The 17,519-nt window shown below is 45.2% G+C and overlaps 1 protein-coding gene across 2 annotated transcripts in view; it reads left to right on the top strand.

Moving 5' to 3' along the window:
- LOC143322527 (transcription factor SOX-6-like) overlaps positions 1-17,519 on the top strand; it is a 102,228-nt gene that overhangs the window by 2,761 nt on the left and 81,948 nt on the right. For both annotated transcript variants that reach the window (XM_076733769.1, XM_076733768.1), the window contains exon 2: positions 13,802-13,871. The gene's annotated coding sequence lies outside the window, so the exon portion shown is untranslated. The remainder of the gene's footprint in view (positions 1-13,801; positions 13,872-17,519) is intronic.

Genomic DNA, 17,519 nt, shown 5'->3' with positions numbered 1-17,519 from the left:
ATGGCATTTTGTTTTGAGCAGGTGCTGCGGGTTGAAGTTCCCTCATAAGGTAAAGTGGCATTAGAGTGTCCAAATGGCAGACTTATATATAGGCTGCCAATTCAGCACATTGTCCCGGGCTGCATGGTTGCGCTCTCTCCGCTGTCTGAGGGAGACCTGCAGCTTTTTTTTTCTTTCTTCCTTTTTTCTTCTTGTGCGTGGATCCGCGCTGACAGCACGAGCGCAGCGGCCGGTCACCGTGTGGTCCGTCAGGAGTGTGAAATCACTGCTGTGAGCCGTGCGTAAAACTCACCTCATCTCCGCGGCACGTTTGCATTGGGCTGCACCTGAGTTAGAAAAGAAATCCAAGTAATTTCCAGGATGGAAATGAATTCTCTGCACAAAACCTTCTCATTTCTCAGGCTTCACTTTGAGTATTTTTACACAGATTCATTTGCGCAGCCACAAATAAAATCCATCTGAATCTATGGGCCCCTGGCCTCACAGATAATGATTTTATTTAATTTTCTGATTCGATAAAGGCAATTCCATTTTCTGCTTACATCTCTCACACACACGCTCAGTCACACTGTGCTCTTTTCCAGCATGGACACACATTTAGCTGTTATTAAAAAACCCTTCAAAACAATTATTTTAAACTAAATCCCACTGTGAAAATATCAATCTGATTTTCTTTTACCTCACCTGCAATGTTAAGTCCTGGAAATGTGCGCACTGGTGTTTATGTCATGGGAGGCCAACCTCAGGATCTAATTCTGATGCTTAGAAATCTATCCATCGCTCACACGCTATTCTAATGCGCCACATATATTCGTTGGAGTGTGAGGGGCCTGTTGCTCTGCTGTGGCACAGAGGGACTCTGTAGTGGCGGGCGGGCAGCTGGAAAGTCTGCAGATTAAGAGATTTGACGGCTGAGAGAAGGAGAGAGTGAGATGAAAGGAGAGATTGGAGGACTGAATTTTGAGATTGTGACTGCGAGCTTGCCATTTATCAGACGCTCACAACCACCTGATGAGCAAAAGAAACTGCATCCAGTTACAGTTCTCGGGTGCATCATCATGTTTGTCCCCTTTAGCAATACTGTTTTTCTATTTACCCTGAGCTCAACGCCTATCTTCCATCTGACCACAGCGTTGCAGATTTAACTGTTTCCACATGTCGGTTATTTTCTGAAGATGTCATTCACCTTCATCGGAAAACCGTCGCTCCACCATTTTAAGCCTGTGGCCGATCCAGAAAGTCCTAATTATTTGTTGTCGGGCTCTTTGAAAAAGACACCAGCCCCTAAATTGGACATGTGTTGTACAAACACAAATTAAACATTTAGCCCTAAGTATTTCTCCCTGGGTCCTAAGTGCATATTAGTCAGCCTATACTTATCTCTGGCCCAACGGCACACCCAAATTGCAGTGTTGCTGCTGAAAAAGAAAGGTTGAGGCCCTGGAGAATGAGCACTTGAAGCACGCTGGCAGATGCCCATAAGTTTCTCAACCACGCTGCAAGCTCAGGTGTGTGTGTACATACGATGTGTGTGTGTGTGTGTGTGTGTGTGTGTGTTTATGGATTTTCCTCTCTTTATGTGTTTCTGTGATGGTCCACATAATCAGATCTGTCAAATGTTCCTCTGTGTGTGTGTGTGTGTGTGTGTGTGTGTGTGTGTGTGTGTGTGCGTGTGCTCATGTGTGGTTCGACGTTTTTCATTCCAGTGTGTTTGAGGTGTGTGTGTTTGCGTGAGCACACACACGTGCATGTACGAGTCCTTGTGCACAGTTAGGTGTTTATAATATAAAAGCCCGTCTCTGTGTCTCGTGTCGTGTCCTTGTCCTGTGTGTCTATACTGGGTGGCCTTCCTGCCCGCATGTATGTATGTTCTTGACTGCGAGTGTATGTGAGAGTGTGTGTGTGTGTGTGTGTGTGTGTGTGTGTGTGTGTGTGTGTGTGTGTGTGTGTGCCCTGCTGGGTGGGCGTACTTCTCTGTGGATCCCTCCTCTGTTCTCCACCAGCACATAACCTTGGAAACAGCTTCCTAATTTTTTTCCAGAGCGGAGAATAACGAGGGGCCGCGTACATTCCCCTCTCTTTCAATGGTCAGGGCAACCTTTCCTTTCTGCCGCTGATTCTCCAGCACCTGCTCCCCACCATCCACTTCCAAGGCTCGGAATAATAGCTTACCTGACACACCAGCTCCTAATGACAGCATTCATTTCACATCTTCGCATGCAGCATGTAGGCATCTTTGTTCGGCACGGTGGCGCGTCCTCGTCGCGTTCGCGGCAGCTCATATTTTTGGGCGTCCCGATGCACAGAGCTCATGAAGTTCATCCTCTTCGTCGCCACTTTTCTCTCTCCGGCTTTTTTCTTCAGGCGTCACGGTGTGTGTCACCGTCGTGTGATGACTGCAGCATGAACAATGGCTATTATGTACCTGCGAAGGACTGAGTAAGATTTATAAATGTATGATTTACACAAGAGCCTTTGACAAATGACTGCTGCACTGTTAACACAGTCACTAAGCTGGCGTCCTGCCTGGAGAGAAAAATAACAAGGGGTGGCTTAAATCCACATTAAACTGAAACCACTTAAACTTTTTCCTTTTTTCGTGATTATCAGTGATGAATGTCGTCTGCAGCGTTGTTGTTTTTTTCCTGTTTTCCTGTTTATTTTGTGATTTGCGAACAGCCTGGCATGGCAAACCGCAGCATCGTTCTCGCTGCGCTCTCACTTCTGCTCGAGTGGAAAAACTCACCATCACACTCTCCAGTCACACATCGCGGAGCGCTGCCTTTTTTCTGGGCTGCTCAAAGTCAGTTTTTGGAAAATGTAGGAGCTGGTGATGTATGTAAATGCAAGATACTGCAGGGTGGAAGTTTCCTTGAAGTCCTCTCGGGAGGCCGGGTCAAGGTTTTGTTACAGCCACAGAGGATGCAGCAGTTATTGTGAATCAATTAGTGAAACTGATGTAGAGAGCAGCAGCATGACTTGTGCTTTATCTTGCATGTGGTCACAATAACTTAAAGTCCTCCAGTATTTGAAGCACTCGGCAAACATTTTCACACCTGTCTGACTCTGCTGATAGGACGGCACTGAGCTGCTCCAGACAGCTGCTCCATGCTGTTCCCTTTGGAGACAAGCATATGGATTTAAATTAATTCCCCAAAACTCTGTTGCAGAATTCTCCCTTTCTGTGGGCTTGCAGGGGAATAAAGGCTCAAAATGCTCCGTGAAACCAAAACCAATGACAGGCAGAGATCAGAAAGTGCAATAACTTAAGAGCTGAATTTGTCAAACAGTTGGAAATTTTAGTTAAACATCCACCTCGTGAGCAGCATCACGCCCAGTTTAACTGACATGTAGAAACAGTCAAATGAAGATGTTTAGAATATGAATTAAGTTAATAGAGAAAGTAGATTTAACTCTTGGTTGACTTCTGAATTCTGATTGTTGACCTTTGTCAAAGTATTTTCCCCCATAGAAGCGTATAGCACTGGAAAACAAAACAAAGAACAAAGCTCCTCAGATTCACTGATGTTGCTTGCAAAATCGATTAGCCTCGCATGTTGTTATTCATCGGTGCTTGGTCATGGAAATCCCATCACTGCAACTTTATTGTTTCACTTAAAGGGGGCCGAATCATTGTGAAAAGACATAATTCAGACTGCTTTTTTCCTCTTTTGCACTTGACGGATGTCGAAGTTCCGCCAGGGGCAGCGGCCAAAAGCGAATGTTAAAAAAGGAGTCCTGGAAAAACGTCCATCACAGTTGACTCTTTGCTAATTCGTGGACATAAATTACAAGATTAAAGAGATGTGGTCGGTCTCTTCGTTTCAGCCAATCAGACTGCAGACGTTTGGTATTTCTAACAAGGCTATAGGGTGACCAGGTGACTGACACTGGTGCTCAAGTGGCTCTTTATCTGTCAGTCAGTAGTCACGGCCTTGGATTGCAGCAGCAGCAGATGCTTTGGCAATTACACTGCTCCTGATGATTTTACAGAAAAGGGAAATCACATGCGAGCATGTCTGCATGTCCAGGAGCTTTTAGAGTTCCTGGCTTTGCTCCTCCGTCCAAGTTCCCTCTGTCTTTCCTTCTTTTTCCTTCAGCCTGTCTTCAGATGGTGAGGCATTTACAATATCCTTCCTAAGTCCACAGAAAAGCTTGACTCTACAGAAAAATTCATCTGCAAATATTTGAGTCATTAAATGATTCTCTCCTCAAATCTAAATATTCTAAGTTAATGCAATGATATGACTTCTTACTCAAATAACAGACTGCAGTGTGCTTGGCATAACGCCAGGAGTCAATATGAGAAAGTGGGTGTCATGAGCAAACATCTCCTGGTCGAGGTTTATCCTGCCTAAGAACCACACGGGTGGGGTTTGATGCATTAAGACATACAAGAGCCTCAAAGTTTTGACAATCAAATGAGTGTTTGAAGATACATTCACTTATCTTTTGTGTGATTGACGAGTTTATGACACATAAACCTCACCCCTTTGGCACTCCTTGCAGGTTAAAACAAACAAAGGGAATTATTTGCACTACCTTTTGATGAAAGTCTGTCTTTAATGTTGCTCCTGTCTCTCTCAGGCGCCTCTGAATTGATCATTTCTCTCTTTATCTGCCGTTGACAGATTTTTAACACCAGTCATTCCTGGAACTGCTGGTGTACAACACTGCTGGTTTCCTTTTGAACTTCCGCCATACGTTTGTCCGTCCAAGGATGGAAAAGAAAAATGAAATGTGCTGAAATGTTTGTGGCGAGGAAAAGGCCTCCTGCGCTGCTCCGGCGAGCCTCTGCGAGACCGTTTGGACGGAGCCGCTCAAAGTGGCCAACGGTGCTCAGACCGACAAATCAGAACCATACGTTACAGCGCATGCATACTTTGGCTCGGACAGGGCGCGCACACATGCGTACTCTACACAAACACACACATGCATACTCTACACAAACACACCCACATGCATGCTCTACACGAAGCCACACATGCATTCTGAGGCATTCAGCTCGTTTCATGACACATAAAAGCCGAGCAGAATGTGCAGTCACACGTGGCTTCCTTTCTCAGCTCCAAACTACAAAAGGGGAATTTACTTTGCTTTCTATTACACATGACTCATTTAAATTAAGAACCAACCTGATATTGATGCGTTGTGTAAACAAGGTCGGATAGTAATTGGAAGTGTTTGGAAGATATAAAGGCTGGGATTGGAAAAAGACAGTCTGTAACCGTCACAATGGCAATTGTCTGGGAGACGAGTATCATGTTTTGTTTGACTGTAGAAATGCAAACAGAATGGAAAAACTTAACTTGCCAAAGCACCATCGAAAGGGGGGCTCCAACGGTTTACTGTTGCCTTTCCATAAGGTTGGTGGACATGTGAGGGACAGATATCCTGACTTTGAGTTCCTTAGTTTTGGGTCAAGCTCCAAAATTGCTCAAATCTAAATTTTCCATGATGCAGCTCAATAGTGTCTCTTTGTTAGATCCTGGGAAATGCCCTCATCTTCATGCATCCAATTTGTAACAGAAGGTTTTTGTTAAAAAGTTGAAATCGTTAAGCTGGATAACCTCAATGACATCACTATGACACCATGAGGGTTATTTTCTTACACTTAACAAAGCTCCTTCACTCCATGGCCAGTGGACATGATCTTGATGTGCAAAGTTGGTGGAATCCCTTTAATGTCCATCTATGTTTATATAATTTTGTATTTTGAGTATAAAAGTGGAATATCCAGGAATATTTTCCCTTTCTTCAAGTCATTTGATGATAAGTTCCAGCCAGGTGCTGAGTTATTGTCAGCTTTACATGATATTATGTTATTAAATCTGCCAAATACTCATAATTATCTTCTGTGCTTGTCATGCCAGTTAAGAAAAGATGGCTCAGATTTGCCTTTTGAGGAATCTTTGATTATCTTGTGTTCATAGCATCGTTCTCACCGGCCCAAACACAGCGAAATGGATTAATAATCATTTTATAGGTAAAATAACTGCCGCAAGCCTGCTGTGATTGATCTCGGAGCTCATGTTTATGTTGCTTTTATAGTTTGATTCTGCTCCTCCCATCTGCGGAAGCGTCACGCTCCTCTAAGAGCGGGCTGGCTAACCTTCACTTTACCGCTCGTAGTGGTTTGGAGTAATGGGGCGTGGCAGCAGGGTTCGGGGTGCGAGGCCTCCGAAATGACCCTGTGGTGAAATAGTGAGGGCCAGGATAACGAGGTCCCACCCACCGAAGCCCAAATCCAATTGGTCTTCGGCCAGCTTGTCTACGCAGGGCGTTGCCATGGTTTCCAGGCCGTAAAGAAGCCTTTAATCGAGCCGCTGTCATCATGAGATGGTGGTGAGTGTGTTGGGCTCGCAGTGGAGAGATGGAGGCAACAGTGAGAGAGAGAGAGAATGAGTATCTGCTGTGTGGCTCAGAATAGAAATGTACCGCTTGACGGCTGCTCTCAGAGTGAGATACACACATCAGGTTCATGCCTTGTGTCATGAAGTTCCCAGGGCTAAGCGCCTGGGAACGTAGTCAGAAATGACATGCTCTTGACACGCTCCTGGCTCATGTCTATTTGTATATGGTATGCCGTATGTTCTGTACACACTGTTGGATTAGCAGAAGTGTGGAGTGTGATGTTCACTGATGACGGGGTGTGCAGAGGAGTGGCGCTGGCTCGGGTATCGAGCTGACTGGGCTCAGACCTCAGGTTTCCGCCACGTAATCCAACACACTTTACATGGTAGGATGGACGGCAGCGCTGCGGCCCGCTGACATTTGTGCCAGACACACAAGAGTACGCAAGATACACTTAATAGTACAGATAGCAGCACTGTGCTCACTGTGTGAGCCCTTTGGAGGGAACTGCAGGCTTTTCTTTGGACCCACCTGTTGGGCTCTTCCATAACTGCATGTTTTGGGGACAAACTTTGTTCTACCGTTCAGCCCGACACGAAACTACACTAGAAACAACCCATCAGGTCAATTGCACTACTGGATTGTTAGAGGTGGTTAATTTGTCTTGGCTCGCGGTCGGTGTGCAGCCAAATAAAATGGCCCTTCGCCACAGTCCCTCAAGTCGATGGTTCCCTGTTGGAGGGTCTGCCGCTGCAGGAGGGAAAATCGCTGCCTCAGCAAGCTGTTTAGTCTCATTCTCAAGGAGCTTACGCTGTGTCTCCCTGTTTAATATGGGAAACATACGTAGGCTGGCCTGTGATGTCAATTGTTATTGCTGGAGGCCCGCTATTGGAAAAATCTCATTTGCCTTTGTAAAGCACTATAGTGAAAAGGAGCTTATGTCATAAAGACACTATTGTGGCTGCTGCGGGGCCCGCCGTGTGTGCGTGTGTATGTGTGTGTCTTTAAGTGTCACTACTTTGACCCATACATTGCGGATTTCACGTGTGTTTTCCTCACACTTGTGCAGGTTTCAATGAACAATGGTTTCTGTGCCTGTTTGTTCTTGGCGCACACAAAGGGAGCTAAGCGGCGGCCTTTTGTGCAGGAGATTTATGAAGGAGAGCTGCTATTGTAGCTCCCATAAATGATTACATATTTCTTCTGCCTGCCTCTCTATGACTCTATGTGCTCTTTGTCATTGTGCAACTCCATGACTTTTGCTGTTGGAGGATAAGGTAAAAGATAATGACGGTGATCATGGAAGGAGCCACGCTGTGCTTCAGCCTGAGGGGAACAAAGCATTCGGCCGATTTGACATAACACACTTGCATTTAAAAAGGATCATGTTATAAGATACTTGATTGACTTAAACAAATGTCCCACCCAGTTCGCACTCAGAAACGTTTTGCCACTGCTTGATTAAGCTAATTAAAATCCATCCTCCACCTGTGGAGTTGTTTCTTTAGCCCACAGGGTTGTACCGGCACATTTCGAGCTGCAAATGTGTGCAAATATTGCTTAAAATGTAATACATACCCCATCAGCTTGATTATTTAACCTGAAAAGTGATCTCTTGACATTGAGACGAGGCACACGATGTGTGCAGCGTAGTGGATGTCAGATCAATAACAGCCATCTCAGGGATCTTTAGAGGGAAGATGGGTTTCAGCCACGGACGCAGCAACAAAAACATTAAGCAAAGGGAAAAGTCTCGATCCTTTTCCTTTAGCATCCCATCGTGCTAAAGGTTTCTCCGAAGTGAGAGATGTTCAGTAATTCTTTAAACACGGTGCAACAAGTGAGAGCGGTGTGTGTTGGGGTGTTCGGGCCTGGCAGACGAGATAAACTGTACGTTTGATTTCTCACATGAATACAAATTGTGGCCGTGTGGGGGAGGAGAAGATTGAAGTAAAACAGATGATATTTATTGCCACCACAGTTTTTTCTAGTCGTTTTTTTTTTTTAACCGTTCCTGACGACCACCTCCTCCATCTCAACAAGCCTCCCCTCACATCCAGCTTCTCGTCGTGCTTTACGGAGCAGCAGATTTGTGCGCTGTCCTCTAAATCATTTCCCTCTCTCGCAGATTGCTCCCTGCTGGAATATTGGCCTGACAGCCGTTTTTTTTCCTCCCTCTGCTTCCCCAGTGGACTCATTTACATTTATGCACGCAGCAATTAATTACAGGCTGGCGCTGGCCTTGTAAATTAGAGGGAGCCGAGGTCGCCCTCATTATTGCCCCTGACAGTTAAAGCCTTGTTTGGGTCGTGACAAGGTTGACTTCGGGCTGGGACAGTTGAAGCTTAGCAGTGGTTGGCTGGTCTTCATACATCTGATATCACTTTGCAGCAAATGAAGAAAATTTACTTTCTTGATGAATATGTTATTTTATACTATCGTTTTTTTTTTTGTTTTTTTTTTTTGTCCATTATTGGATTAAAAAAAAGTTTTGCAGCCTTGCTGTTCTATATTTAAGAAAGCTCCTTTCTCTTTGCAGTCACAGGTCATCTTAGCAGGCCTTGTGTTTTGTCTTTAGCGTAATGTTTTCTGTGTGTTTTGGGGGTCTTTCATCCAAATACTTGTGGAGGGGTTTTTCTATAGACGCAGGAGTCAGGCAGGGGAATTCTCACGGTATTGGCCTTTTCATGTGAAGACGCTTCAACTTTTTCCGGCTCCTTCACTCACAAGGCCCTTCTTTCTTCTCTGTCACGCAGCGATGTGTTTGTGCATACCTTACCAGCTTGACAAAAGAAGGGAGAGATCCTATTCAATTCTGCCTTTGACATTCACCTCTTGTTTTTACAATCTTTCCAAGGCGCGCTGTTTGCACAGTGGAACAGGCTTTGTCTTGAAGCAGCGGGACAATGGCGAGTGCCATAATGTAATCTCCTAAGGGTAGCGAGCAGAGGGGCGAGGTTGAGATGTATGTGCTGGCGCTTGCCCCTTCCAACCCTCTCCCTCCCTCCTGCCCTTTACTTCAGCAATATTTCATGTTAACAGCAACTTGGGAGAGAATACATGTTGTCACTTAAGCCTCTCTAATGTTCACCTAGCTCTTTTGTGAAGGGAACACAAAGGCTTTTCACTCATGCAAACATCCCCTTCCCTCATTCCACTTATTTAAGGTGTTCTGAGGTGCAGTTTGCCCACCCACACGCATATCTGCAGCCGTGTCTTTTCTTATCGACATAACCGCAAAACATTTGTACTGGAACATTATCTTTCCCCCACCTTTAGCAAGTGTTTCAGCAGCCTGAACCCAACCGCACATTGGATCAAAGTCCTCCGCTTTGTACGTCCAACCAATCAGCCGCCCTCCGACCTCTGTTCAGTGTGAGGTCAGTGTGCCTCAACCTGAATGTTGGATGGTCAAACAGTGTCTGAAACGTCGACTTCTCACGACTCGGGGGGCCGTTTCCGAAAACTTTTTAAACTTGCCGAAACCGGCTGTTCCACAAACTTCATGCAGAGATTAACCAGGTGTGTGTGTGTGTGGAGGTGAGCAGCTAGGCTGGTTTGAACTTTTGTCTCTTTTCATGCATACAGAAGAACGCAACACCATGAATGCCTTCGGGGAAAGATTGTCTGAAAGATGTCTGTGAAGATTCTCATTCATCCATGGTTCTTCTAAGTGCCGTGCAAAGGCAACTGGACTTGCTCGAGGTTCTAGAGGACGTTTCACCTCTCATTAACGAGGCTTCTTCTGTAGAGTCCCAGGCATTTATCTTCTTGAGAGAGACTTCACCATCATACCCATTTGAATGATTCATCTTTTCTAGCACTACAAGGCCTGTCTCTGTCTTCACCTTTGAGCAGGGAGCTATAAACACTTCAAACGTGGTTGGACGAGACGTCGCGCAAATTAGTCCATTTCAAACATACCCTAGTGAATGAGATGTCATGCATTAGGGACTGAAAAAGACATCGCAAGTAAATGAAATCAGGACAATTACATTTTCTCTAAAACATATTTATGAAAGCAAATGAGTGCAACATCAATATATTTAGTAGGAAATAGGTTTGATGTCTGTTCTCTCTTCTCTTTGGACTAAAAGAACCTTTGAAGTCTGAAATCTGACAGTCTTTCAAAGTGTGAAATGCAGTAAAATAATAGCTCAGTGATAATGGGATGATTAGTAGCTTGCTTGCAACCTTTGAGAGAAAACACAGAGAAATAACAACAGAAACATTACGAGGCCTGTACAACATGGCCAGCGGTCCTCCGAGAGTCACTGTGCGCTATAAGCTCATCATTTATGGGTCAAGTGAACCCCATTCTGGTTTAATTGCCCATATGATTAGTTGGAACCATACTCTGTTTCCTATGGTGCAGACATGGAAGTGGCAGCACAGAGCCTCATGTGGTGCTAAGCTCATTGAGAGAGCTTCTGTCTCATAGAGTTCCATTGTTCTTACTCCAGTGTGTCCTCGTCTGCACAAGTGGCATTGACAGCTGCAACAAGACAACATTTGGGACTGTGCATATTTTGTTGCGTGAATGCGTGCATTCATTGTGCAGGTGCAGGCATCGCTCTTAATATAATACAGTTTATCTCCTTGTCATGCACCATATCTCTTACCTCTCTTGTTACTATCTGTAATGCTATGATGTCACGGCTCTGCGTTTGCCAAAAGCAAGTCCCTGCCCTTTCGTTTTGCTCCTCTAAGTTTCTTTTCCAGACAGGTGCTTTCGCGCCGCCGGGTCAACGGTAGGGTAACATGTGCCGTTTTACAGCTGTTGGACAGTGGGCCAAAAAGGTAGCTGTCACTTCCTGCAGTTGTCAGGAGGAGCCTCGAATGGCTTCATAGCCTGGGTCTCCCATGTCAGCTCCCCCTCAGAGGTGGATGAGAAGAGCAATGGCTGGGACTGGGCATGTGCGATGGAAAAATACAGAAAAATAAACGTAACGTGCTTTTAAGAGGGCGTATGTTTGTCTGCTCGAGTGCTGATTGGTTCTAGTAACTCAATGATGTGCCTCATCCACTTCCAGAGGATCACCTCTCTTACTCTTTACTCCTTTGCTCTGTGAAGTCCCTTTGTATCAATATTACTCACATTATGACAAATTTCAAAAGTACAAAAAAGTTGTCTTAACCTCAGATGTATTGATGCTGCAGCTCACAGAGGGTTAATGTGCACATGTAGGAGCTTGAAAATCTCCAAAGGCAGCTACTGAAATCTATATTCATGAACTCTTCTGCCACACCCTCATTGGCTGCCACACGTATCACTCCTGCGCACAGTCAGTTTTATCATTTAAGAGTGTTTCATCCTGTTTTATCTACCGTGCACAACACCTTCATTCCACATGTTACAGTGCATGTGCAAATACAGTAGTTTACATAAGTATTTAGAAGTCAGCCCATGCAGAAACACATGGGCTGTTGCGTGCAGAATTCAAGCATGTTAGCGTGAATGCGAGTGTGTGCCTGCACACAGGGCTGCTGCTGAGTGTGTGTGTGTGTGTGTGTGTGTGAGCATGTGTGTTTGTGCAGCAGCCCTCCTCTGCTGGGCAGCCAGCTGTCTCTCTGATTACCCAGCATCCTCCAGGTGTCAGATCTGCCATCTGCAGATGAGTGGCAGGGCGTGTGGAGCGGAGGAATGAAGGGGAGAGAGGGGGGTAAAAAAAAAGGAGAGGAAACAGAATAACTGGTTCTGCAGACATCTGGAACGTGTTCAGACGGGTCATCGAGAGCCGCGGAGTGTGAACGGCGCTCAGGGGATTGAAAGGGTGGCTTTAAGAGTCCTTGGCTTTTCAACTTCTGTCTGGCAATTCTGCTTCTTCTATGAGAAAAAAAAAAAAAAAAGTCGAAAGAAGTTGCATCTCACAGAAACGTTAGCAGGGATGTTTCACACAAGTGTGTTTTTTGCCGACTATTTGTTATCGTTATTATTATCATCACAAGAACTTCTTAGCGCACAAGCCTTTGAGTTGTTCTGGTCAGAATTGCCCTTAATTGTGCCCTGAGAGAAAAAATGTATCCAAGGGAGAATCATTTGGTTGATTAAGGACATGAATAAAAGATCATACATGCCCAGTGTTTGCTTTTTTCTTCATTGTTCTCAATTAGCCTCAAATTGTGGAATCAAAGGCGTGTTTCTATTGCGCTCTTTGTACAACTTAGATGCTGTGTTAAGGCGCCGTCATGATGCATAGTGTCAGAGAGCTGCTGCTGTGCTGTGTTTTGTTGCCTGTCTGCGTGAACACAGCCGCTCTCTTGAAGTCTCTCCTTATCCAGTTCAGTTCTTTCTTTAATTAGCAGCCTCCCACGATCAATTAAGACCAGTTCCCAACCTCTCTCAATCTGGGGCCCACTCAGGGCGGTCCCGTCCTGAGCACGGTACCTTCAAAGCGCTCCGTCGGCAGTTTGACCTCTTTGATGTTATTATTTGTTTTCTATGACCCCCTGCTTCAGCAAATGGCTGTTTGTAATGTGTGCGTGTGTGCGTGTGAGGCTATAATAAGACTGACCCCAGGTCAGCCCTATAAGTGGTCTGTTTAAGCCCAGGAAAAACCAACGATCCACCTGAGGGGCGTGATTCTTTTTCCTGCTCTGATTGGAATCAATTCTCAAAGAAAATATCGGGCATCACTAACTGTATTAAGACAAATTGTGGCCAGTTTTTCAACTTCAAAGCTGCGTCCAAGAATCACGCTGTTTGTCGTTTGTTCGACTTTGCGTGGCTGAGTGTGTGCCGGTGTTTGTGCAGTGAAAGTGCTGTGTGAGGAACACACTGATCCTCTGTTGGCTCGGCTGTGGACGTCACACAGGACCTCTGTTCTGTCTTGAACGTCCACTACAGAGGGACCTCAGGTGGGTCGAGAGTGCATTCGCCGGGCTCCAAAAACACTTTCCGAGTCAGATTTTCATACTTTGTCAAACCTCAGTTTGTTGGCGGGATGTGAAGAATTTCACCAGTGTCCATTAAAATGTATCCTGATTCCAATGGCAACACACTCGTCCTTTAAAGGGTTGGTTCCCCCAAATTACAAATAATCAAAATAAAATCTCACTCAGTCTTACCTTTAGTGGGCTTTAAGATCTCTGCCTCCACATACCAGTGAATGGAATTTGTTTTTTGGTGCTCACAGCGACAAATTTCAGAATAATCCCTTTCCAGAAACACCATCCCTGCTTTCTACCAAAGCAGGGAAAACCGACTGTAAAATTAAATTCCTCTGACTCTCAACTCATGGTTTTGGGTTGAAGGAGGAGATCTGAGTAACAGACGTCTTGGCAACCTGGACAAATTAATCAAAACTATCTGTGTGGTTAGATACTACTTGATGTAAGTGGCGAAAAATGCACCTTTAGTTCATGCTGATGTTTACAAAAACTCCACAAAAGTTATTATTAAAGAAACATGGCAATAATACTTTTCCTCTGTTTTCTTCTTTTCCAGGTGACGTTCATGAATTTTAAAGTCATCCACAAGTGAGAAGAGGGTGTTGGAGTTGAAGTCTCTTATTTCTGTAAGTTCCTCTAATTGATTGAAGCAAATGATATTCATGTCCTGGTGCTGTAACGTTGCCAGCATGTGCATGCCTTCGTGCCATTGTTTGGCACTTTGGATGACTGCCTCCACCAAATGGCAGATAATAATCTTTCACAGAGGACACGTCATTGTTTCCTCAAAACAGAGCGGAGCAGCTCTTTCTGGTGTTTGAACACACCTCGTTTTGCACCAGTGGTTGTGTTAGCAGAGCGGCACGCACAAGTCCAGTGTGTGTGTGTGTGTGTGTGTTAGTGTAAGCAAAACTGTAGCTGACTCTGTGCATGTCCACTGCCTCTCTCTCCTCGGCACATACAGAACGCTTTTGATTTGTTTCACAGCAAATGCAGACCTCCACTCCGGTTAGTATTCAGCCCTGTGCGCCCTCAATAGCTGCTTTCACTTGGGTGAAGAAAGGGGTCTTTTAAAGGCTCTCACAGGCATCACTCCAGGAACCTTTCAACGCCGGGACCTACAGTATGCCTTTTAATGGACTTTCTCTCTGTGAGCAATAAAGATTATATCTGGAGTCAAATAGTGCTGTAGGTAACACTAGCCCAAATTAAGCTGGTGAGGTCGCAGCGGCCGATCTCAATGGTTTCAGCAGAGGCGGGAGACATATGAAATGTACAGATGGGAGAGGTTGGAGAAAAGAGTGATCTGACCATCTGGCTAATCCCCCTGTTTAAGAATACTTATTAAGGCCCTCTCTAGTGGCCCTTGAGCTGTGTCACTGCTAGGTCAACAAGTGGCCTGTTTGAGTCTCACTGGCAACTCCCTGTCAGAGTGTTCGGACAAGCTTCGGTGTTTTGTTGTGGGGTATAATCTGCGTCCTGCAGGTTGGTCCGAGATTTGATTTACGGCTCTTGCTTCCCAATCTTGGGGTTAAGACCAAATTGTTCTTGTGAATTATTGAATTTTTTTTTTTGCCTTTTCATGCCTCAAATACAACAATCTGAGGAGGAAGAAGCACTGTGGTTGAACTGGTCAGAACCTGCTGACCCATGCCACCTGTGACTTCGTTTTGAGGGTTCACAAGTCAAAAATAGTGAGAACCATTGATTGAGTGCAACTGACTGATGTAACGTCTGGTGGCAGATATTTTGTGGATGCTTTAGAAGATGATATTTTATGACTGAGCAGCAGTAAAAGAATGCAACGTCCCACTAATTTATACGGGCCTCAAACCTTTTTTCTCTGCTTTTGAAGAAAGGAATTGTGTCAGGATTGGGGAAAACTGGACCACTTAGGACCCCTTTTAATTCCATCAAACTCCCTTAATGTTATCAACTCATCTGGAAACTTGAAATCACATTATTGTGTCTTTTAACATACAGTTACTTTTCAAATCTGATTACATGGCGGTAAGATGACAAGTGGACCTTCCTAACTGCATTACGTACACATTCATAGGGTACCAATCGTTTCGTGACAGCAACGATTTATGGTTTCTTTGTTGTATGGGACTTAAGAAGGAAGAGGAAGAGGTGGTGTGTGTTGGAGGGTTTGCAAAGTTCAAGACCTTGACTTACACTGTGCATCTAATGGCTTTGATCTGGGGACCTGGGGTGTGTCTGTGACTAATGTTTTAGATGATCTGACATCACCGGACAGCTCACAGAATCTGTCTTGAAACAGGTTCATCTTGGTTACAGCGTGTTTACCTTGAGAGCGTGGAGAACTAGATCCAGATTTTTATTTGTATACCCAAAATCTGCTGCTAGTGCTAGATTTGGTGAAAAAGATCCGAGGTCATTTAACCCCGAATTCACACAATCTCTTACTTTTGCATGTTGTAGGAATTTTCATCTGAGATGTGTATGTGTACATATGCTGAGCCTGCAAACTCATAGTCTTAAATGCAGCTGCAAGTACCAGCTTGAGAAAAGATTCCAGCCACTTCATACAACTTAGATCATTATGGCCTATTTGCAGAGCTCTGTTGTTACACATGGTTGCTGTAATGACAGTCATTTGCAAAGAGTTAGAAAAGTGACCAGACAGCAAGCAGTCATTGGGCTGATTTGTGGTAAGGTAATGAGCTAATGAGCTAATGAATTCACTGAGGTTACCTGTTTGGCTTCCTAAGAACAATGTCCTCCTCTGCCTTTCACCTTCCTATGTGAACTCCACTGCCTTACAGTGTAAGACAAATCAGCGCTGCTAATGGGCGGCATCTAACAAAATTTAGCGCAGTGTAACGCAGCTCAGTGCTCAACCTTATGAGAACAGTTAGCTATTCTGTCCTCTTGCGCTTTGACATTTAGATAATTGATCTGATTTCTCCACACATGTGAAATGTCCACTTAAGTCTGGAGTGAACAGAATCCCTTGCGAGTTTGCGGCGAGGAGCTCCATTTAGCTGCGGGAACAGAGAGCTGAACTTCGGCGATCTGCTACGGCCACGCTTCAAGTCAGCACATTCGTTCATGCGTGCCAGCTCACCAGCACATGTGCGACAAGTACATATGTTTGTGTGTTATGTATTCAGTTGTTTTGCAGACTGTGTCTGTGTCAATTTATTTGTGTTTGTGCTTGCATGCATGTTTGTGTTTTGCACACTCATGCCTCATCAACATCGCGTCTGAGGCCCATCTGGTTTGCTTTGAAGAGACTCGCGGAGCTGCAGCGGCCGGGGCTTTAAGGCAGGGCCGGGCCAGCGGCGGTTCCTCCCCACTTACACATTAATCCACGGTGCGAGGCCCTCTGCCAGTAACAGTATAGACCGACCCTCGTGGCGTCTTCCCAAACCACCCAAGCTCATACCCCACTTTCTCTCTTCTATTGCCCTTGAAATGGGGCCTGCTCTAAATATTATCTCCCCCTGTGCTTTATCCCTCCGTTTATCCCTAAGTCGGCAGAGAGAAGAAAGGAGCCGTGGGGCTGAGTCACTTTTTCCCCTCTCTTCTCCTCTCTCCAAAACCACAGGCAGCGGCAGCGGCTTCCTGGAGATGAGCGCTTTTGTCTGTTGTGTGACCGCTGCGGCTTTAGGCAGATCCTCCTCTGATGAGGTAATGCACAGGCTAGATGAGGAGGCAGAGTGAGAAAGGAGGGAGGTGAAGGAGCAGAGCAGCCCGAGGATGGATCTATATTTTAACCTTTGATTTATCCGGGGAGGGGTACTCTTCTGGGATGCACGCTCCCTTTCAGCAACAACCTGCCTCACATGGAGGCCTCTGCGTGCGCTCATATCTACTTGGAGGTGGCCACTGGTGTCTGCTGGTCTTCTGCACTGCAGCGTCTGAGGGGGCCTGAACAGCTGAGGGAAGCGAAATCAGTCCTTTATGAAAAGATGGTCCCAGGTGATCTTGTTTTCCAACCAGCAACCATTTTAATAAGAAGAAATTATATACTTTTCAGGGACTCATGGTGTTAGGTGAAGTGTGTGATCTGATGGCATAGAGTAAAAGCCAGTGTTGGCAGGTGGGAAGACAGGAAGGGGCAGAGTCCCTGTTTATGACATGTTGCTCTTGATGATTAGTGGAGGTGCCTGGAGACGACAGTCAAACCTCTAAAAACACTCCAGTGGTGTAAATACTACAGCTGGATTTATTCTACAATCAAGAGGTGTCAGCTGACATGTAACGAGACTTTAATGATGGAAAATGGTTTTTGAAATGTCAAGCGA

Source organism: Chaetodon auriga, chromosome 6, assembly GCF_051107435.1.
Source record: "Chaetodon auriga isolate fChaAug3 chromosome 6, fChaAug3.hap1, whole genome shotgun sequence".
In the NCBI taxonomy this organism is placed as follows: Eukaryota; Metazoa; Chordata; class Actinopteri; order Chaetodontiformes; family Chaetodontidae; genus Chaetodon; species Chaetodon auriga.
The sequence above is the reverse complement of the archived record's forward strand: the minus strand, read 5'-3'. Positions and strand labels throughout refer to the sequence as shown.